A 22,751-nucleotide genomic window follows, 5' to 3' on the forward strand; every position below is an offset into this window, starting at 1 on the left:
CCCGTGTAAAGCGTGGTGTGGGGAGGTGAGGCTGCGAGATTTCAAGCATAGTGCAGCCTGGAGACTGGGCCCTGTGTGGTCTGAGAAGTCGGGCCATTGCGGCTTGGAGAGTGGGCCCGCTGCTGTCTGGAGACCTGGTCTGCGGTGGTCTGGAGACTGTTCCCCATGCAGTCGAGAGAATGGTCCCAGTGCAGTTTGGAGCCTGGCTCCGGTGTGGTCTTGAGACAGGGAGTGGTGCAATCTGGAGACTGTTTCCAGTGTGGTCTGGTGACTGGGTCTGTTGAGGTTTGGAGAGAGCACAAGGTGTTGTCTGGACACTGGGACCGGTGCAGTCTGTGGACTGGGACCGTTGCCGTCTGGAGTCAGGGTCTGATGTGGTCTGGAGACTTGGCCAGTGCGGTCTGGAGTTTGGGATCGATGCAGATTGGAAATTTGGACCATGACAGTCTCAAGACCATGTACGGTGCAATTTGAAGACACAGACCGGTGCTGTCTAGAGACTGGGCCACAGATGGTCTGGACACTGTGCCTTGTGCAGTCTGGAAACTGGGCCCAGTGCATTCTGGAGACTTGCCACAGTGTGGTGTGTATGCTGGGCCTGGCAGAGCTTTGAAATTGGCACTAGTGGGCTCTGGAGTCTGGGATACGTTCAGTCTGGAGACTAGCCCCACTGCGGTCGGGACTGGGCATGGTGTGGTCAGTTGACGCAGCGCGATGCGGTCTGGAGACTCATACTCGGTGCTGTCTGGAATCTGGGCGCAGTGTGGTGTGGAGACTGGGCCTGGTGCTGTCTGGAGACTCCGCCCAGTGCGGTCTGGAGTCTGAGTCTGCTGTGGTCTGGAGATTGGGCCCAGTCCAGTCTGGAGGCTTGGCCCAGCGCTGCCTGGAGACCGAGCCCAGCACAGTCTGGGGACTGACTCAGTGCCGGTGCAGACTGCAGTGATAGGGGATGTAAATTGAGTCTGTTCTTTTTCTTCTTATTATTCTTCTGGACTTTCATTTATAATTCTTTCAACTTTGTATCAAGGGCATTCATTTCTATACGTCGGTATCTTGTACCTAAGGTGGCACCTTAACGAAGACATTGCAAACTTTTCACGACATTCATTAGGGTGCAAACAACAATGAAAACAATTCGATTCAAATGTCAGAAAGTCACTGTCTTTGATACCTTTTCCAAACAAACCTACTCCTTTTGCAGTGGTTTTAAGTGGCCAGCAGACGGTCATATTGCATCATTTTAAACACAAGAGGGAGGGACAAACGGAGATAGTGTGAGGAAGTGAGGAAGGACATTGTGGTCCCCAAATGATCAGAAATGCTGATGCTATGTTACACACATTATTACATTAAATCACACACACACACACACACACACACACACACACACACACACACACACACACACACACACACACACACACACACACACACACACACACACACACACACACACACACACACACACACACACACACACACACACACACACACACACACACACACCCATAATACCCATAAACACAGGCAGGGCAAGTGACTGAGCTGTTAATGTAGGTGTACTGTGGGACCAGTAAACATAATTCTATTACTTTGAAAATGGTTCTGTAAAATGATAGGGCTTGTTCACAAGTTCGCATTATAAATTTCAGCCAGGCCCATTGTGATGGTATGCACGAGGATTTTTCAAAAGATGTTTGGGGAAGCTGTACGCAGGTAAAGGGACATTTGGCAAGTGGGAGGCTTTCAAAAACGAGATAATGGGAGTTCAGGGACATGCATGTTCTTGTTAGTGTGCAGGGCAATTATAGCAGAATTAGGAAACAGTACATGATATGTGATGTTGAGGCTGTGGGCAAGAAGGACGTATATGTCAGGTGCACAGACCTGGGATCAAGTGAATCCCTTGAACATATGGAGCGGAGAAGGATACTTGCGAGGGAAATCACGAAGGCAAAAAGGGAACATGAGATGATTTGTCTCATAAGGATATGGAAAATTGAAAAAAGATCCGACAAGTATATTAAGTGCAAAAGAGAAACTAAGGAGAGAATTGGGCCCCCAAATATCAAACAGCCATGAATGTGTGATTCCACAGGAGACGAATTTGATTTATTACGTTTATTGTCACTTGAACTCACATGAGGAACGTGGAAAGAAAATAAGTTGCCACTTGTGTGGCAATCTAAGGTATAACGTTCCCCTCCCAAGCAAAATATTGAATCTTTGGACAAACCAGACAAATAAAGAGGGCAAAGTTAAAATGTCAAACAGTACAGCCCTTCCTATAAAAGTGGAAAAGCACAGGACTACAGGTAACAGTTTAACAAAACAGTCCGTAAATGCCTGGCGATGCTGCGTACATTTGCCTCACAAGGACACCTCCTCCCCAACTCTGCTTTTTTCCAGACTGTTTGTGCTCAATCTCTGAGGTTCTACACGTAGATACGCATCACAAATACACAAATGCACATCCGTACGTACTGTGGAAAATGCATGGGAGAAAGGGAACTTGTGGAAATAAATCCACAATTTTGAAATTTAGAAATGAAGCCACTTTACAGAAAAGAAATTATTGAGGTCATATAATACATAACCGTAAATAAATGCACAAAACCTGTTTGTGTATCTCAGGTCATTGTAGGAAGCTGGGGAATAAATTGCAGGACCACGAGCTGAGATATTTGCAAAATTCCTCAGCGTTCTGATGAAGCGTCACGGGACCAGAAGCATCAACTCTGATTTATCTGCATAATATTTTAAATTAAGCGATGGAGCCCGGAGTTTCGAGATATAAGGCTCAACTGGATAGAATAGGATTATTTTTTTGCTTTTGGAAGCGAGACAGAGAGGTGACCATATAGAGGTTTATAAAAGGATTAGGTGCATGGATTGGGTGAAAATGCAAGGTTGTTAATGAGGATTGTGCTTTCCAAAACTTGAAAGGCTAGAGATTTCAAACGGAACTAAGAGGCAGCTGTTTCTCACAGAGGGTGGTGTGTATATGTACCGAACTGTCAAACGAAGTGACACAGGGGAGTTCAATCACAACGTTTAAAATGCAACTGAATATGGACATGAACTGAAAAGTTTGGATATTTATTGTCAAACCCAGGGGAAAAGGATGCACTCAGTTTGGGAAATCTGGGGATTTGGACGTGTTGGGCAGAAGGGTCTGTTTGCATATTGCCCCTTTCAACACCAAAATTCACTGCCCTCAATTCACTTCCAGGTCAATAATCTCATTTAAATACTTTCAATGTTCTCTGAGCTTTCTTGAGCAGACAATTCCTGACATTCATGTGGTGCTGTAGATGACAGCAACAGCATAAGCAGAATTGCATTCAAATGCAAACTGTTTCTTCTTGTCTGGGGTGCTTCCTAAATCTACCATTATACTTAACCTGATCTATGGTTTAGTGACAAGTACATAGAACATAGAACAGTACAGCACAGAACAGGCCCTTCAGCCCACGATGTTGTGCCGACCATTGATCCTCATGTATACACCCTCAAATTTCTGTGACCAGATGCATATCCAGCAGTCTCTAAAATGTTCCCAATGACCTTGCTTCCACAACTGCTGCTGGCAACGCATTCCATGCTCTCACAACTCTGTGTAAAGAACCCGCCTCTGATATCCCATCTATACTTTCTTCCAACCAACTTAAAACTATGACCCCTCGTGTTAGCCATTTCTGCCCTGGGAAATAGTCTCTGGCTATCGACTCTATCTATGCCTCTCATTATCTTGTATACCTCAATTAGGTTCCCTCTCCTCCTCCTTTCCTCCAATGAAAAGAGTCCGAGCTCAGTCAACCTCTCTTCATAAGGTAAGCACTCCAGTTCAGGCAGCATCCTAGTAAACCTCCTCTGAACCCTCTCCAAAGCATCCACATCTTTCCTATAATAGGGCGACCAGAACTGGATGCAGTATTCCAAGTGCGGTCTAACCAAAGTTATATAGAGCTGCAACAAGATCTGACGACTCGGAAACTCAATCCCACTGTTAATGAAAGCCAAAACACCATATGCTTTCTTTACAACCCTGTCGACTTGGGTGGCCATTTTAAGGGATCTATGAACCTGCACACCAAGATCCCTCTGTTCCTCCACACTGCCAAGAATCCTATCCTTAATCCTGTACTCAGCGTTCAACTTCGACCTTCCAAAATACATCACCTCGCATTTATCCAGGTTAAACTCCATTTGCCACCTCTCAGCCCATCTCTGCATCCTGTCAATGTCCCACTGCAGCCTACAACAGCCCTCTATACGTTCAAAGACAACTCCAACCTTTGTGTCGTGTGCAAACATGCTGACCCATCCTTCAATCCCCTCATCCAAGTCATTAATAAAAATTACAAACAATAGAGGCCCAAGGACAGACCCCTGTGGAACACCACTCACCACTGACTTCCAGACAGTATATGTTCCTTGTACTTCCACAGCCCGACCCTCATCAACCTTTCTTGTCACATCCTCAGAGAATTCGATAATGTTTGTGAGGCATGACCTGCCCCTCACAAAGCCGTGTTGACTGCATTTAATCAAGCCATGCTCTTCCAGGTGGTCATATATCCTATCCCTCACAATCATTTCTAACACTTTGCAGACCACAAACGTGAGACTTACTGGTCTGTAATTGTCGGGGATTTCCCTATTTCCTTTCTTGAAGAGAGGAATTACATTTGCCTCTCTCCAGTCCTCAGGTACGACTCCAGTGGAGAGCGAGGATGCAAAGATCTTCGCAAGTGGCGAAGCAATTGAAGTTCTCGTTTCCCAAAGCAGCCGAGGACAAGTCTGGTCCGTGCCTGGCGACTTATCAATCTTAATGTTTGACAAAATTTTCAGCACATCATGCTTCCTCTATCTCTATCCACTCCTGCATGCTTACCTGCTCTTCAAAGGTTTCATTCACTACAAAGTTCGTTTCTTTCGTAAAGACAGAAGCACAAAACTTATTTAGGGTTTCCCCTACCTCCTCAGACACCACACACAAGTTCCCTATGCTATCCCTGATCGGCCATACTCTTTTTTTGACCATTCTCTTATTCTTCACATAAGTGTAAAATACCTTTGTGTTCTCCCTAATCCGTTCTGCCAAGCCTTTCTCGTGCCCCTTCCTGGCTCTCCTCAGACCATTTTTGAGCTCCTTCCTCACCTGCCCTGTAATCCTCTGAAGCTGAGTTTGACCCTAGCTTCCTCCACCTTATGTACGCTACCTTCTTCCTTTTGACGAGAAGATCCACCGCTCTCGTCATCCAAGGTTCCTTTATCTTACTACTTCTTGCCTGTCTCAGAGGGACATACTTATTCAACACTTGCAACAACTGTTCCTTAAACAGTCTCCACATGTCTATAGTGCCTTTACCATGGAACAATTGCTCCCAATCCATGCTTCCTATCTCATGTCTAATCGCATCATAGTTTCCTCTTCCCCAATTAAATATCCTCCCATTTTGCCTAATCCTCTCCTTCTCCATAGCTATGTAGAATGTGAGGCAGTTGTAGTCACTATCACCAAAATGCTCTCCCACCACAAGGTCTGATGTCTGCCCCGGCTCATTGCCGAGCACCAAGTCTAGAGTGGCCTCTCCCCTCGTCGGCCTGTCAACGTACTGAGTTAGGAAACCCTCCTGAATACACCTTACAAAAACAGCTCCATTCAAATTTTCTGCTCGAAGGAGGTTCCAATCAATATTGGGAAAGTTAAAGTCAGCCATTACAACAACCCTACTGCGTCCACACGTTTCCAAAATCTTCCGAGCTAAGCTTTCTTCCATCTCCCTGTGCTATTGGGGGGCCGGTAGTAAACCTCTAAAGAGGTAACTGCTCCCTTTCTGTTCCTAATTTCCACCCATACTGACTCGGTAGGCAGATCTTCCTCGACAATGGAAGCTTTTGTAGCTGTGATTAGTAGTGCTACACCCCTCCTCTTTTCCCCCATCTCTATTTTTTAAAATGCTCTAAACCCTGGAACATCCAGCAACCATTCCTGCCCCTGAGAAACGCATGTCTCTGTTATGGCAACAACGTCATAGCACCAGGTAATGACCTATGCTCTATGTTCATCACTTTTATTCCTGATACTCCTTGCGTTAAAGCAAATACACTTTAACTGATCACTTGTTTCCTTCCCAGGAAAATCCTTCCCACTAGCTGGTCTACCTCTTGCTACTGCTTCATCTGCATCAACTCTCATCTCCGGTATACAGCTCACGTTCCCACCCCCCTGCCATACTAGTTTAAACCCTCTCGAACTACTCGTGCAAAACGTCCACCCAGGACATTGGTCCCCTTCCAGTTCAGATGAAACCCGTCCTTCTTGTACAGGTCCCAACTTCCCCAGAAGAAATCATGAGGACAAAAAACCTAACAAAAAGGCACTTCACCTGAATGCTGGTCGCATTTGAAACATGGTTGTAGAGTTAATGACACAAATTAACACGAATGAAAATAATTTAACAGCCGTTCGAGAGATACGGTTAAGGGCTGGACACAATTGGAGTTAAATATCCAGGAGTACGAGAGTATTTGGAAAGTTAGAGAGCAGTGTAAAGAAGTTGGTGTCTCTCTGTTATTCAAGGCCGACATCAGGGCCGTGTGGAGAGACAATGTGTGTTCTGTTGGGAATGAGTTTGAATTACTTTGCATTGAAAATAGAAATTCTATGAAGAACAAATGTCACTGATAAGTGCAGTCTATAGGCCAGAAAATAATAACCTCACACTGGTGAAGGCAATAAACAAACAAATAAGCAATGCCTGTAAAAATGGGTCAGCTATTATCATTGGGGATTTTAATTTGCAAGTAGCTTGCTCGAACCAGCTCGTACCAGTCACAGTACCTTTGAGGAGGAGGTCGATGAATGTACGCATGATGGTTTGTTGAACAGTATGAAATGGAACCGACGAGGGAGAAAGCAATACTTTATCTGGTCCTGTGTAATGGAACAGGAATAATTAATGATCTCATAGTTAGGGATCCTCTTAGAACGAGTGATCACAATATGGCAGAACTTAGATTTCAGATGGGGACTGTGAAGATAAAATCCTGTGCAGGTACACGTGTCACAAAAATAGAACGAGAGGGCACCTGGGTAATGTAGACTGGAAACAAAGGTTATTTTTTGGGACAGATATGGAGCAGCGGAGGACCTCCAAAAATATTTTTTGTAGAAGTGCTCAGCAAAAGTATTTTCCAGTGAAAAGGAAGGACTGCAAGAAAAGAGGTAATCTGCCTTGCGTGACTTCGGAAATAAGGGAGGCTCCCAAAGTCAAAGAGAATGCATGCCATGTAGCCGAGAACAGCTTGAAACTCGAAGATTGGTGAAACTTTAAAAATAAACATGATGAAGTACAGAATACAAAGACGGATAGCAAAATTTTCAATAAAAATAAAAAATCGATGAAAGAGTGGCTAAATTAAAGGTTGGTTCTTTCCAGGATGAGAAGGGACATTTATTTATGCAATGGGATAAACTGGCCGAGGCATTGTATTTTGTCTCAGTCTTCACGGTGCAGGATACATACAACATGACAATAATTTATAAAGACACAAATGTAGGTGAGGACCTGGAAACAAACATTATTCGGAAGAGGTAGTGTTAGGCAAGCTAATGGAGCTGAGGATCGACAAGTCTCCTGGCTGTGAGGGAATGCACCTCAGGGTATCAAAGGAGATTGCGGGTGAAACAGGAAGTGCTCTAGTGGCAATTTTCAAATTCACTAGATTGCGTGGCCGTCCGTGCAAGTTGGAAAACAGCTAGTGTGACACCACTGCTGAAAAAGGGAGATGGTTAAAGGATTGGGAATTATTGATCTGTTCGCTTATGTTTTGCAGTGGGGAAGATGCTAGAGTCTATTATCAAAGAAGAATAAGCAGGGCATCGAGATTGAAGTTGGAATGCACCAACGTAGGTTCATGAAGGTTCAAGCAGAGATGTTATGTTTCAGCTGTACAAGGTGCTGGTGAGGCTATCCTTGGTGTACTGTGTGCATTTTTGGTTCCCGTCCTTGAGAATGGATGGCAGTGGCACTTGGGTGGCGGGGGTTGGGGGGGGGGGGGTGTCAGGAGAGGTGCAGAGGAGGTTCGCTAGATTGATTCCGAATTTGAGGGTTGGCCTATAAAGAGAGACTGCGTAGATTAGGATTAATTTCTTTGGAATTAAGAAAAATGAGGGATCAATCTTACTGAAACATAAAACTTTGAACGGAATAGATTAGATAGAATTAGAAAGGATGCTTCCACATTCGGGTGAAACTCGAACAATAGAGCATAGCCTCAGGATTAGAGAGAGCAAACTTAGACTGAGTTCAGAAGGACCTTCTTCACGCAGACGGATGTTAATGTATGGAATACCTTGCCCAGCGAAGAAGTTGACGCTCGTTCAATAAAAGTTTTTAAAGCTAAGAGCGATACTTCTTTTGAATAATAAATGAAACAAGGGATACAGTGAGAGGGCGAGTAAGCGGATTTGAGTCCTTTGTAAGATCAGCAATGATATGATTGAACAGCGGAGCAAGCTTGAAGGGCAGGAACCCGACGCCTGCTCGGACTTTTACGTTCCTTTTACGTCAGAAAAGCAGAGTTGCAGGGGGAAGACTCCATGGGGCGACTTGGTTCAGGTATTGGGAGTGAAGACAGATTGCAAAAGGGTTTAATGTAGGGAGTGGTCACTGTGGATGATGGACAGGGACGGGAGAGGGATATATGTCTGATGATGGCATCTCGCGAATGGTGGTGGAAATTTAAAACAAAATCGATGATAAATTGAAGTACCACTGCGAATACATTTGCTAACTTTTATAGGTGCGCAATTGAGAGCATTCTGCCTGGATGCATCACTACCTGGTATGGTACCTGTACCATTCAAGATCAGAGGTGGTTACAGCGAGTGGTGAACTCGGCCTGGACAAATACAAAGGACAATCTATTATATGTTTGCATATTATTTATATATCTATGCAACTTATCTCTGTGATATGCTTGCATTGATCGAAAGACAAAGCTTTTCACTGTGCCTCAGTGCACGTGACAATGAATTCAATTCAATTCAATTGTGGAATGTCGACGACATGGATTTTTGGAGCAGCTTGTGGTGGAGCCAAGTAGAGAACAGGCAATACTCGATTTAGCGTTGTGCCATGAGGCAGACGAGACAAGGGAGCTGAAGATGAAGGAACCCTTAGGAGGCGGTGATGATAATATGATTGAATTTACCCTGCAATTACCCTGAGAGGGAGAATACACAATCAGAGATAACGGTATTAAAGTTGAATAAAGGCAAGTACATTGGCATGAGGGTGGAGCTGGGTGAAATTGGTGAGGAGAGGAGCCCAGCAAGAAAGCAGGAAAGTGGTAATGCAGTAGCAGGAGTGTCTGAACGTAATTCATCAGACACATCAGAGACATCCTGTGGAAAATGAGGCATGGTGTAAGGAGGATGAGGCAACCATGGCAGACTGAGGAAGTCATCGATAGCATAACGGCAAAAGAGAAAATATATAATGTGGCGAAGGGCAGTGGGTAATCAGAAGATTGGGAAGCTCACAAAGACCCACAAAGGGCAACAACAAAACAAATGAAGAGGGAGAAGATTAAATATAAGATAACTACTAATATAAAGGGAGACTGCAGTTGTTTCTTTATTCATATAAACGCAAAAGAGAGGAAGAAGTTGACAATGGACCATTGGAAAATGGCAATTGACAGAAAGTAGTGGAGAACAAGGAAATTGTTGAGGAACTGAAAAAAATATTTTGTGCCAGTCTTCACAGTGGAAGACATGAGTTATACCCAAACATACAAGAGAATGGGGGAACAGATCTGAGTCTAGTGGCCATCACTGTGAAGGTGCAAAAATCACTGAATGGCCTGAAGGTCGACACATCGTCTGGATCAGATAGAGTACCCTCCAGAGTTCTAAGGTAGACAACTGAAGAAATAGTGGATAGGTTAGTGGAGACCTTTCAGGAATCGCTAGAATCAGAAAGGGTACTATAGGACTGAAAAATCACAAACGTGACACTTCACCTTAAAAAGAAACAGCACAAAAGCTGGCAAATTATAGACCAATCAGTCGAATTCTGGTTGTGGATAAGATCCTGGAGTCCATTCCGTTGGAAGAAATTTCTGAATACTTGTATGTGCAAGTTAAAATAAGGCAAAGTCAGTCATGTTTCATCATGGAGAGGCCATACTTGACAAATCTGCAAAAATCCCTCTTTGAGGAAGTAATGAGGAAGGTAGACCAAGGAGAGCCATTGGATGTTATGTGTCTGGCCTTCATGAAGGCCTTTGATATTTGCCGCACAGGAGGCTACTGAATAAGGTAAGGGCCCAATGTTTTCAGAGGAAAGCTGCGCTCGCAGGACAGAAAACAGTGATTGGGAGCAAAATGATCCTTCTCAGGATGGCAGCTGGTGACAAGTGGCGTTCCTTCAGGCTGTGTTGGGACCACAACTTTTCATGTTATCCATTAGCGATCTAGGTAAAGTACCAGAGGGCACTGTGTGTCAATTTGCAGACAATGCAATGGCAGAAGGACAGGTCGCATTTAGGAGGCGGTGATGCTGCAGAAGGATATGGACATGTAGGGAGCATCGGGAAATAAATAACAGATGGAGCATAATGTGGGAAAGTGTGAGGTTTTGCACTTTGGTAGGAAGAATAAAGACACGGACTGTTGGCTAAATGGGGCGAAGGTGCACATGTCTGCAGTGCAAGGATACTTGAGTATTTTAGCCCAGGATTCTCTTAAGATGAACTTGCAGATTGAAGCTGTAGATTGGATGACGGCTGCAATGCTGACATTTAGTTTTAGAATATTTGAATATAAAAGCAGGGATGCACTTCCGCAGCTCGAGAACAATCTGGTCAGACCACATCTGGATTACTGTGTGCACGTTTGGTCCTCAAATTTCAGGAAGGATGCACTGGTGCTGGGGTATGTTCAGAGCTGATTCACCAGTATGGTGACAGAAATTAAAAGCTTGACACATGAGGAATGTTCGAGGACTCTGGGTCAATACTGAATGAAGTTTAGAAGAATAAGAGAAAATCTAATTGGTACTTATAAAATCGTGAATCGCCTAGACAGAGTGGATGCTGGGGAGGGGTTTCCATTTTTAGTAGATACTAGAAACCAAAGGCACAGCTTTGGAGAAAAGGGAAGACATTTGAGAGCAGTAATAAGGGACACTTATTCAGCCAGAGAGTGGTGAATGCATGGAATTCGTTGCCAAATAAGGCAGTGGAAGCCAGGGCTGTGATTATATATAAGACTGAGGCATGTAGCAGCGTGGTTGTCAAGGATATCAATTTTTATGGGGCGAAAGCTGCAGAATTCGGTTTAAAAAAGTATCTGTCATGATTTAATGGCAGAGCAGATACACTGCGCTAACTGGTTTAATTTCTGCTCTATTGTCTAATGGACTTATGCACCGAATGACTTCCATCTGCAAGTTCTCCTCCAAGGAACGTGCAAGCCTGACTTGTAGCCTTGTCAGCGAAGATCTGATTGAGTGCTGATCCAGACTTGATGCGCCAAATGGTCTATTTCCGCCCTCCATCTTCTATTTTATCATTCTTCATAAAAAAGATGAATGCAATGACCAGACTTGTGGCCAGTCCTCTGACTCATCTCTGAACAGGCAGTTGCTAAAGGTCCAGCATCATTTCCCTGCTCTTATATTCCTACCTGCGATCAAGAACAGAAAGTATCTCCAACCCCTCGAGACTACTTGATCCCTTGTCCAATCCCCTTCAAAAATTCGTGAATGCCTACTCCAATTTCTCTTTTATTACTGTAAACCACTCAATATTCACGCATTTATTATTGTTCCTCCCCAAGTTCATGGACACCCACTTTACTGGATTGAATTCCTTTCAGCACATTTTCTTGCCAATTTTTTCCAATCTCCCTCCAGTCTATGGCTGTCTTCCTCATGGTTAACTACATGACTAATTATTACATAACTTGCACACTGCTAAATGATCACCACGACAATTAATTAAAAATCGTTGAGCAATATGAGAAAACAATGGAACTCATAGAAGCCATGGTTCATAACCTCACAGAGGACACCAAAACTGGAGACTGTAAAGAAGGTGATATAAGATTCCAGAAGGATCGTAATTCAATGCATCTTTGGGCTTGAAAAATGTCACTTGGAGTTCAATCTGGATAAATGGAACGTATTGCAATTTTCTACATCAAATATGAGTAGGGCTTATAACAATTAGTGATAGGGCGTTGCATAGTATTGTGGAACAAGGAGGCCAGGAATGCAGGTGCATAATTCTTTTTAGTTGGCTTTACATATCGACAGAATGGTTAAACAAAATGTCATCCTGCATTCGTTGCTCAGTCCTTTGAGCATAGGAGTTGGTATGTATTGTTGAAGTTGAATAGGATATTGGGTGAGGTCGCTTCTGGAGTACTGCGTCCAGTTCTTGTTGCCAAGTAAAAGCAAGGGAATTATTAAGCTGGAGTAGGTTTAAAAGAGGTATACCAGCGTATGGCTAGTGGGGAAGGTTTATGTTAAAACGAAAGGCTGGATAGGCTGCGAATATTTTCACTCGAGCACTGGAGTTTGAAAGGCGACCTGATAGAAATTTGTAAGTTTTTGAGAGTTCGGATAGAGTTAACTGTAACTGTCTTTTCTTCAAGGAGGGGGACTACAAAACGACAGGGCAAATGTTTTCGTTGAAAAGAGAGAGATTGAAAATAAGACATGAGAGGCTTGTTTTTAACAGAGGATGGGTTATGTGTGCAATTCACTTCCTGAGGCAGTGATGAATGAAAGTACATTTACAATGTTTACATGATATTTAGATAAATGAATTGGAAAGTTTCAGTGGGATTTAAAAATAGCTGTTCATTCATACCTAGTCAATTATTTATTGCCCAGAGGGCAGTTCGGAATCAATCACGATATTATGGATCTGGAGTCACATGCCAGCCAGACCAGATAAGTATGGCAGTTTTTTTCTCTATCAGGCATTAGTGAATCAGAACTACAACAACTGATGCAACGTCATAATTAGACTCTTCAACTCTAGGTATTTACAGAAATAAAATTCCATCATCTGCCATGCCAGGATTTGAACAGAATTATATCTGAACATTCATATTAACAATGCAGTAATAATAATAATAATACAAGTGCATTATTAACCCTCAACAATTACAGGAGCTGTCAGATGCGACACGTTTAGTTTGGCATTATGTTCAATATGAGCTGGTAGGAGTGAAAGGCCTGTTTTCATGCTGTGTAAGTCTATGACTTTGACGGTATTAAACTGGCAGCTGGTTGGGATTAACTGCAGCATTGACAGTTTAATTGATCTCCTGCTGGAATATGTAGTCTTGCTGGTTACTCTGAAGGTTTTTTTGATCATTGAGCCCTCCCCACACACGGGACTGTTTAACATTCTGTCCCCAATTTGATTGAGCAAATGGGTTTCCACTTCAGCAGGTATTTGAATCCCGCATTGCTCTGGTTTCTCTGTGATATCGGTGTCCTTGTATCTACCCCGAGTGAACGATTGGTTCAAATCATGTCCACGCAGACGCAAGTCCCGTTGTCCATGTTGGGAATGTGTTTTTATTCTTCCCGATATGCCCACAGGGTGTGGATGTCGCTGGTCGGGACAGCATTTGTTGTTCATCCTGATTCGCTGCTGTCTCGCTGAACGAGAGACATGGATTCGATCCCAGTCTCGTGTGACTGTGTGCAGTTTGCACAATCTCTTTGCTTGTGTGAGTTTCCTCCCACAGTCTAAAGGTGTGCAGGTTACTGGGATCAGCCATGGGAAGTGAAGGGGAACGGAAAAGGCATGGAGTGTGGGTCTGATAGGATGTGCTTCGGAGGGATGGTGTCGACTGCAAGGGCCGAATGGCCTGCGTCCCCACACGTTCGGCATTCTCGGATTAAGAGTCAGCTACGTTGTTCTGGCCCTGGAGTCACAAGTAGGCAGGATTGGGTAAAGATGGTCGAATGCCCTGCGTAAGGGACATACATGAATAGGATTGCAGGAAATTAAATTCATGTTCTCTGTTCCTGAGGTCAGCTTTTCATTACAGATTTTATTCGACGAATTTTAACATTACCAGTTCCGTGTCTGAGTCCCCAAGGATGACTCGTTGATGATACAACCACAACACCACCTTCTCCAGGTTACAGTATTTACTGGGAACATGAAGCAGATTCTGAAAGGATGCGAGCAAAGGCAGTTGCTACTGCCAATGTCAAAGACATGGATCCAAACATGAAAATGAAATTTCGAACCATGTCACCCCAAAGTTAAAGTCTTAACACTCTTTAGATGAGCCAATCGGTTGTCTCAGCAATATCTTCTTCTTCTGGCAATAATATTATAAATGGGGGCAAGTATTCCCTTCCTTCACGTTTTTGACCAGAAGCAAACCCAACCTCGGAAATACACGTGCTGCTCTCCCGTCATTCCATCCCAACTTCCAATTTGATCTTCATGCCTGCTTCACACAGTTTCTCTGATTCTGGTCTGGAACTGGAATTAAGAGTGATTGCCTGCAACAGTTGTTATTGCCTTGTGTGAGCAAAGTGATGAAGTGACCGATGTTAAACTATAATGCTATTGAAGCATACATTTGAACAATATCCTGCACTGTCCCATGAGTTTGGAGAGTTTCATTAATCCCATTCTCCAATACTCTCATTAATGGAATCTCCACAGACTCTGGGGACGGTGAACCTAAAGATTCAGCCCATTCTGAGTTCCCACAGGCCTGTGGTTAAGTCCTGATATTGTATATTATTACTGACATTTCCTCTGCTAAAATAGTAAACTTCGGATCGACTCTACATCATGATAGTCAGTTCTCTCAAAGTGTTACTTTTGGTGAAACACGGTAAGAAATTACTCGTTTTTACATGATAATATTATCCGAGGTGATGATTTCTTTTCCATTGAATTTCATTCTCCGATATTTCTGCGTTTCATGTATCAGCATTTAACCCCAAAAGTTCTTGAAGATGTCTCTCCCTCCCACTCACCCAAACTCTCTTTTCCGACCCTCTTCTCATTTGACTGAGGCATTGCACAATCTAACATACACTTTCACGTTGATACCATCTACTCACTGTTGCTGGATGACCATGTCCCAATCTCTTCATTCGCACATTTAAATCATTCAATTCGTTTGAATATCGTACCTGTGTGATCAATTCTCCTTTAGCGGTTTTTATTGAAATGGACCGGAGATTATTGGAACGTGAGGCTCAATAAATGGACACAGAGAATAATTGGGAAAAAGAGACTCTATTGGAACAGATCAGCCGCGATGGCTTTCTGCGATAACCTACTGGTATTATCGCTTGATTGTCAATACGAAAGGCCAGGTAACATCTCAAGGTCGTTGGGCTCGATTCCCACCACACCACGACAATGGTAAAATATGAATGCAAGAAATACCTCCAATTAAGGATATGCCAAATCCGTTGCCTGAAACACCCATATGTTTAACTGACGTCCTTGAGGGAAGGAAACTGCCGTCCATGTCTCTTTTGGCTACCACGTGTCCCCGGGCCGCAAGCCGATAAATGCTGCAGGGAAAGGTTCAGGAAAGATTCACTCGGATAGTGTCTGGTCTGAACAGTTTCAGTCATGAAGAAAGACAGGACAGACTGGAATTGTTTGTCATCGTGCAGAGGGGTTTGCGAGAAGGCATGGTTAAGTTGTACAAAATCATGAGGGGTATGTATTAAGTAGACTGAAAGTAGCGTTTCCCATTGACGGAGATATCGATCATAGGGGGCCAGAAATTTAATGAGAAAGACAGAAAGGTTTAGGTAGATGTGTGTAAAAGCGTTATAGGCCGGCAGGTATTGGGATTTGCAACACTGTGTCTATAAGTGTCAGGGAGGCAGGAACCCTTATAACCTGAAGAAATATTCAGATTTGAATATGTTCTGCCAATACCTATAAGGCTATGGGCTAAGCGATTCGAGTCGTTAAGCAGTTGCTTTTGACAAATGGAGCCACAACGGGCTGAGGTGTCTCCTTTGAAACTGTTGTCCTCGGTAGTATAGTGGTTCGTGTCGCCGCATGTTATGCGGGAGATAGGAGCTCAATTCCTCGCTGGGGCAGTGTAAATGCTTTAAAACTGCCGCTCCGTTCCCAAGTGCGGGTTATTAGTGCCTGTCCTTCCATTCTCCATGGGAAATGTCACAGGAAGAACAGTGCTGTCTGAATGAGCGTGAGGAAGGACTGCGTCTCTCGGCGAGACAGAGTGTCAGTGAAAGTACAAACGCGTCACTTCTGCAACCTGCACCTTGTGTCTGTATTGGAGTCTAAACCATTTAATAGAAAGAATAAGGAAGCTGAAGAAGAAACAGGGTACACCAATTCAGATCTGAGTACATAAACATTTTCCACAGGATCTTGAGGAAAACTGACAATCGGCTCTGAGAAAGAGTTTCATTCTCAGAACTGTTAGTTCACAGAGGTGTTTTGTACCACTTCAGCCCTTAAGAAATTGAATGACAAATTAACTGAAGACTGTTGTGGTTCTGTTCGCCGAGCTGGAAGTTTTTGTTGCAAACGTTTCGTCCCCTGGCTAGGCGACATCATCAGTGCTTGGGAGCCTCCTGCAAAGCGCTTCTTTGATGTTTCCTCCGGTGTTTATAGTGGTCTGTCCCTTCCGCTTCCGGTTGTCAGTTTCAGCTGTCCGCTGTAGAGGTTGGTATATTGGGTCCAGGTCGATGTGTTTGTTGATGGAGTTTGTGGATGAATGCCATGCCTCCAGGAATTCCCTGGCTGTTCTCTGTCCGGCTTGCCCTATGATAGTAGTGTTCTCCCAGTGGAATTCATGTAGCTTGTTGTCTGCGTGTGTGGCGACTAAGGATAGCTGCTCGTATCGTTTCGTGGCTAGTTGATGTTCATGTATGCGGATTGTTAGCTGTCTTCCTGTTTGTCCTATATAGTGTTTAGTGCAGTCCTTGCATGGTATTTTGTACACTAGTGTAATGTGTAAACAGTTGTAATTCCTGACATTACAACTAGCTTTTGCACCGCTGCACATTCATTAGGTGGTTGTGGAGTACACATTTGTAAGACACAGAATTTATAGCACAAGTTTACAGTGTGATGTAACTGAAATTATACATTCAAAAATGCCTTAATTGTTTGCTAAGTCTACAATCTATTAGAATGACTGTGTTAGCTTCACTTCTTTCATATGTGAAGTGCAATACTTTTTATTTTGAAGTTACATTCTCAGATGAACTTTAACAATTGGTGTTAGCCCGGTGCGCTGCTGTCTGTTCCATAATGTTTAGACTGATACTAATTTTATAAAATGACTTAACAGAGACTTACATGGATTCACGCAGTTTATGAGCAAAGTAAAATGTAACTCTGCAAGTACAAATTCACCCCACAAACGTATACATGCGTGTGTGTGTGTGTGTGTGTGTGTGTAGGAGGGTCTCTGTTTGTAGACAGGGTAATGGGATCACCTGTACTGTGACATGAGCCCTAGGTCCCGGCTGAGGCCATCAGCATGGGTATCGAACTTAGCTATCCGCCTCTGCTCAGGCACTTTCAGCTGCTACCTGTTCCGAAGTCCGCCTCGGATGATGGTCACCCAAAGGTCTGAGGTCGAATGTACAACATAGAACATAGAACATAGCACAATACAGCACAGAACAGGCCCTTCGGCCTACGATGTTGTGCCGAACATTTGTCCTTGCTTAAGCACCTATCCATGTACCTATCCAATTGCCGCTGAAAGGTCACCAATGATTCTGACTCTGCCACTCCCACAGGCAACGCATTTCATGCCCCCCCACCTCTCTGGGTAAATAACCTACCCCTGACATCCCCCCGATACCTTCCACCCTTCACCTTAAATTTATGTCCCCTTGTAACACTATATTGTATCCGGGGAAAACGTCTCTGACTGTCTACTCTGTCTATTCCTCTGATCATCTTGTAAACCTATATCAAGTCACCCCTCATCCTTCGCCTTTCCAATGAGAAAAGGCCTAGCACTCTCAACCTATCATCTTACCACCTATTTTTCAATCCAAGCAACATCCTGGTAAATCTCCTCTGCAACTTCTCCAAAGCTTCCACATCTTTCCTAGAGTGAGGCGATCAGAACTGCACACAATACTCCAAATGTGGCCTGACCAAGGTCCTGCATAGCTGCAACATCACCTCATGACTCTTGAATTCAATCCCTCAGCTAATGAACGCTAATACACCATAGTCCTTCTTACAAGCTCTATGCACCTGAGTGGCAACTTTCGAAGAGCTATGAACATAGACCCCAAGATCCCTCTGCTCCTCTACCGTATTAAGAACCATACCGTTAACCCTATATTCTGCATTTTTATTTGTCCTTCCAAAATGGACGACATCACACTTGACAGGGTTGAACTCCATCTGCCACTCCTCAGCCCAGCTCTGCATCATCTCTAAGCCCCTTTGCAGCCGACAACAGCCCTCCTCACTATCCACAACTCCACCAATCTTCGTATCGTCTGCAAATTTACTGACCCACCCTTCGACTCCCTCTTCCAAGTCATTAATAAAAATTACAAACAGCAGAGGACCCAGAACTGATCCCTGCGGAACTCCACTTGTAACTGGGCTCCAGGAGGAATATTTACCATCTACCACTACTCTCTGACTTCGACCGGTTAGCCAGTTCTCTACCCAACTGGCCAAATTTCCCACTATTCCATGTCTCCTGACTTTCCGCATAAGCCTACCATGGGGAACCTTATCGAATTCCATACTAAAATCCATGTACACTACATCCACTGCTCAACCCTTATCCACATGCTTGGTCACCTCCTCAAAGAATTCAATAAAACTTGTAAGGCAAGACCTACCCCTCACAAATCCGTGCTGGCTGTCCCTAATCAAGCAGTGTCTTTCCAGATACTCATAAATCCTATCCCTCCATATCATTTCCATTACTTTGCCTACCGCCGAAGTAAGACTAACTGGCCTGTAATTCCCGGGGTTATCCCTATTCCTTTTTTTGAATGGTGCACAACATTCGCCACTCTCCTGTCCCCTGGTACCACCCCCATTGACAGAGAAGACGAAAAGATCATTGCCAACGGTTCTGCAATTTCCTCTCTTGCTTCCCACATAATCCTAGGATATATCCCGTCAGACCGGGGGACTTGTGCATCCTCACGTTTTTCAAAATGCCCAACACATCTTCCTTCCTAACAAGTATCTCCTCTAACATGCCAGTCCGTTTCGTACTCCCCTCTTCAACAATACGGTCCCTCTCATTTGTAAATACTGATGAAAAGTACTTATTCAAGACCTATCCTATCTCTTCCAACTCAGTACACAGTCTTCCACTACTGTCCTTGATCGGACCTACCCTCGTTCTCGTCATTCTCATGTTTCTCACATACGCATAAAGACCTTAGGGTTAACCTTGATCCTACACGCCAAAGATTTTTCATGCCCTCTCTTAGCTCTCCTAATCCCTTTCTTCAGCTCCCTCCTGGCTATCCTGAATCCCTCCAATGCTCTGTCTGAACCTTGTTTCCTCAGCCTTATATAAGCCTCCTTCTTCGTCTTTACTAGATATTCAACTTCCCTCGTCAACCAAGGTTCCCTCACGCGACCATCTCTTTCCTGCCTGACAGGTATATACATATCAAGGAATCGTCGTATCTGTTCCTTGAAAAAGTTCCACATTTCAATGACATCCTTCCCTGACATCCTATGCTCCCAACTTATGCTCCTCAGATCCTGTCTTGCAGCATCGTATTTACCCAACCCCAATTGTAAAACCGACCCGATTTCATGCACTTACCTCCCTCCAAGGTGAAAGTCACAGAATTGTGGTCACCATCACCAAAATGGTCACCCACGAACAAGCCCATCACTTGTCCTGGTTCGTTACCGAGTACCAAATCCAATATGGCCTCCCCTCTGGTCGGACAATCGACATACAGAGTTAGAAAAGCTTCCTGGCACACTGCATAAACACTGACCCATCCAATCTACTTGATCTAAAGAACATGCAATCAAAATTTGGGATGTTGAAATCGCCCATGACGACTACCCTGTGGCTTCTGCACCTTTCCAAAATCTGTTTCCCAATCTGTTTCTCCACATCTCTGCTGCTATGAATATCCTGGACCATTGAAGTGTTCCTCAACAGGGAAGGGGCACACCAGTCTGTTAATTGATGTGCAGTCGCCATTCATCCTCTCTATAGCATCTGCTCGGTTTCACCAAAGTACCATGCCTTAAAGCATCCTTGCCTGCAGCGTGTTTTTTTTTAGTTTAGCGTCAGTCTAAACATTATGGCACGGACACAGCACACAGGGACTAACACCTTCAACAAATTATCTGGGTTGAGACTAATTGTTAAAATTCACCTGAAAGTGTAACTATGAAAATAAAGTTTTGCGATTTACATAAGAAAGAAATGAACCTAACGTAGTCATTCTAACAGATGGAAGACTTAACAAACAATCAAGTTATTTTTCAATGTATAATTTCAGTTCCGTCACACTGTGACCATTTGCTATAAATTCTGTATCTTACACCTGTGTACTCCACAAACACCTGATGAAGGAGCAGCTCTCCAAAAGCTAATGCTTTCAATTAAACCCGTTGGACTATGATCTGGTGTTGTGCGATTTTTAACTTCATATTAGAATGCGGATCTCACAATTAAAACAGAGGTGAGGAAGCATTTATTCTCTCAGACAGTTCTGGATCTGTAGTATTTCTTGTTGCAGAAGGATGTTGAGGAAGGGTCATTAGGTGTAATCAGATTGAGATTGGCAGATCTTCAAACAGCAAAGACATCAAGAGTTATGGTTCGGCAAGACAGGAAAAAACGGGCGTGAGCAATGATCCCGTTTGGCAGGAAGAACGAGGTGAAAAAGTACAAACTACAGAGTGATGGGGAAGGAATTGGTCAGGAAAACTGGGACGGGAGAGGCTTAATGCTTCCTTTCTTTGTTGTAACTGGACACTGGTGTTGAATTCTGAAATGGGACAATATCAGCCAAGTGGGTGAAATCTTACTTTCTGCTTGTTTTCTCCCGAGGCCTGTGTCACTCTTGGGGAAATGTGTCTGCGTGCTTCAGTCTATGGGTAAAAATGGAATTCACTGCTGCTTCATTCAGCGACACGGGTATTAGAACGAAACGTATGTTAATGACATGCGTTTAAAGACTCTTGCATTAATCTGCGGTTATTGATCCACAGTTTAGATTCAGCCCCTGCAGTTAACTTGCTGACTTCTCCAGTTCTTCGTAGTTCAATGTGATGCATCAAATGTGTGTATAACGAGAGAGAGCTTGTTTCCCACATCTTGTGTTTATGTGTGTCTTATGTCCAGCCTTCACCAATGGCTAGAGCAAGGGGAAAGGATGAGACCAATGTGTAAGTCTGTCCGTGCACATGCACGGCACCCACATCGGTAATTCTCTACGGTGCATTTACAGCCAGTTATCGGTACTCTTACACCCAGCCCCTGCCCCTTTTGAAATATCTCCATTGTTTTGTGCTGTGTCTCTGTGCTCATTTCACCAAGGTGAATCACTTCTACCCAACCTGCTACAGATTTCATCTGACAAAACACTTCTTAAGAATCCCATGCATAAACATACGCTTCGCATCTCTCGTTATTTGCTTTTCATGGATCTCTTTCAGACAATAAAAGTTCATGGCAACTTGACTTGGAAAAGAAAATGGCGTTCCTTTTAATTATTTCAATTCAATCTACATTTCATTGCAGTTTAGGCAACAGGCTCAAATTATTCTTTGAGACTTTATAATAGCGTCGATGCATATAAACATACTATTTGAGTTCCAATTTCAATAAGACAGCTGTGATCATCCAAAAATCGCAACATTGAGAATTACCGGTAACAGCGACGAGAGTGGGATTCGAACCCATGCGTGCAGAGCACAATAGATTAGCAGTCCACCGCCTTAATCTCTCGGCCACCTCGTCAGATGAGTATCGCTCGCTCTGATCTTATGAATAAGTGAATTGCGTAAATTATGCACAACATAGATATTTCTCCTTGGTATTGGTGAAATGATAAATAGCACAGTATGGTTCCAAGAGTATCGTCTGACCTCTGGGTGTGGGACAAGCGCACTCAGACTGTGACACTCTGCTCACTGATCAGAGCAAAAGTGAAAAAATGGCTATGCAGCAAGATCTGTTGAATTCTGTGAACATTTGAAGTCAATGGAGTGGAGAGCTGGTGACAGCAGGAGATGCAATTTTTGTGTGAGGAATTGTTTTCCAAATTGGAGGAGAGTGCATAGTGCTCAATGTCATTATTCTGAACATCTGTCTTCTGCTTAGATATTTTGACACGCCCTTTGTGTACAGGACAGACAATTTCAAAATGACAATTGAATTCAACAATGCAAAAACCTTGATCTATATCATTTTCCTGGTCCGTGCAACACCAAGTCATTGTATGATCACAGCAATACAGTGAGCAAGTGTCAGAAAGAAAATGAATGTAGTGCCAGAGCGCATGCTGGGAGCAGCAGTTGACACACGGGGAAGTGCATTTCCCATAACATGAACACTTCCTAAACAGCGGACTGCGGTGGAAGAATTCAGAGTGGTTTACACTTTGGAATTTGATGCCAGAGACACAATGGAGATCTGTCATTGAGTCTGTTCAAGATGACGATTTTAACATTTCTACCGATGAAAAACAAAATAAAAGACTCATGGG

The 22,751-nt window shown here is 43.7% G+C and overlaps 1 non-coding gene across 1 annotated transcript; it reads right to left on the reverse strand.

Annotated features, from left to right (window-relative positions):
- Nucleotides 1-21,921: 21,921 nt before the first annotated feature.
- Nucleotides 21,922-22,003, reverse strand: trnas-gcu (transfer RNA serine (anticodon GCU)). The gene has a single exon. It is a non-coding gene; the product is annotated as a tRNA-Ser (tRNA).
- Between the last annotated feature and the right edge of the window lie 748 nt (nucleotides 22,004-22,751).

This window comes from Chiloscyllium plagiosum, unplaced genomic scaffold, assembly GCF_037043375.1.
Source record: "Chiloscyllium plagiosum isolate Xiang-an unplaced genomic scaffold, Cpla_swu_hap1 HiC_scaffold_38, whole genome shotgun sequence".
Taxonomy (NCBI): domain Eukaryota; kingdom Metazoa; phylum Chordata; class Chondrichthyes; order Orectolobiformes; family Hemiscylliidae; genus Chiloscyllium; species Chiloscyllium plagiosum.